The sequence below is a fragment of the Neomonachus schauinslandi genome, chromosome 3 (assembly GCF_002201575.2).
Source record: "Neomonachus schauinslandi chromosome 3, ASM220157v2, whole genome shotgun sequence".
Lineage (NCBI taxonomy): Eukaryota > Metazoa > Chordata > Mammalia > Carnivora > Phocidae > Neomonachus > Neomonachus schauinslandi.
Window position 1 is genome coordinate 65278036 of NC_058405.1, and position 1619 is coordinate 65279654.

The following is a 1619-nucleotide window of genomic DNA, read 5'->3' on the forward strand; positions in this document are numbered from 1 at the left end:
ATCTTGCAGCCTCCAGGACAAGACTCCTATGTTCCCTTACTTACTTCTTATTGCTTATGAAAGCTGCTACCTACCAGTCTGGAATGGTCTGCCTCTTTCTTTGGTCTTTCCTTGACCTCCCTGCATGGGGGCCAGTTTGTAAACCAATAAGTTATCTGCTTTCTGGTCCATCTTCTGCCCCTCCATCTCAGCAGACTTCTCCTCAGCCCATAACTCAACCAGCCTCCCCCACCCCCCCACCCCGCCCCATATGAGACATAAACGTCTATGCAGCCCTCCTTGGACATCTGCTTCTACTTTGCAGTCCTTGTTCCATGACACCGTGTTCTCCTGTTCCTTTTTTTGCATTTCAGACAATTCCATCTTAGCCTTTTTGGTGAATTCCTCTTCTTTCTTAAGTGGTGTTTTTGTTGTTGTTGTTGTGTTGTTTTGTTTTTAAACCCAAAGTTTAGTCCTCAGCCTTTTCTCTGCTGGATTTGTACCTAATCCCTAAGGATCTCATTCATGCCTTCAGCCCTGAATTCCCCTGAACTCCAGACCCATATTTCTAGCTGTCTTCTCAGGACAGAGACATCAAAATGGGGATCTCCAAATTCTTAAGGTCTAACCATGCAAATCTCCTTCCCACACTCTTATTTCTTATCATCCATTGGGTTACACAGGCCTGCCTCCTTCTGTAGCTTGTACAGTTCTTATCACCTTGCTCTTTAGCAAGTTCCCACCAAGATAATCTTTGAAAGCAGATCTCACTGAACATCTCTTTCTGTGACAGACAGAGCTAATAATCCCAACCACATGGAGTTTTCATGAAGATTAAATGAAATTATATATAACATTTTATATAGTTCCTGGCCCATAGCTGATACTCAGCAAATGTTTGTTTCTTCTTTTTCTTTTTTCCTCTCCTTCTCCTCCTCTCCTCATCACACTGTGAGCAACCTGAGGATAGGGTCTACACCTATGTAATTATTTAGTGAGTCATAGAACCTATATAACAAGGACCTAAAAAATAGACCCTCTAAATCTGTGTTTAAAAATCTTTGAGGCTAGAGTACCTGGGTGGTACATCTGCCTTCAGCTCAGGTCATAATCCCAGGATCCTGGGATCAAATCCCACATGGGGTTCCCCACTCATTGGGGAGTCTGCTTCTCCCTCTGCCCCTCCTCCCCCACTCGTGCTTGCTTGCTCTCTCTCTGACACACAAACATAAATAAATAAAATCTTAAAATAAAAATCTTTGAGGCTGCCAATCTTTTAGCCTTTTGTATTCCTACTTTCAGAAGTACAAAGAAGTACAAATTTAGGATAAATTCTATACAGTTGTTGCAGTAAATATTCATTAAGGTTTTTATGTAGGGTGTGTTTTCACATGTATTGGGAACAGACCACCTGTATAACCTCTATTAGTGCATTTAGAACACAATGTGCGGCCCACATTTCTAACATTCACCAGAGTTCTCAATCTGCCCATTGTGCGAGCCAAAGTATTTCTTATCCTTAATTTTAATGGAGTCTTATATTTTCATCAATTTGCATTACTTCAGATGCCAAGGTATAAATTATTTTTGGTAAAATATCATTTTCCTGTGCGGGGAAAAAAGCACTGAGCACTAAGAGC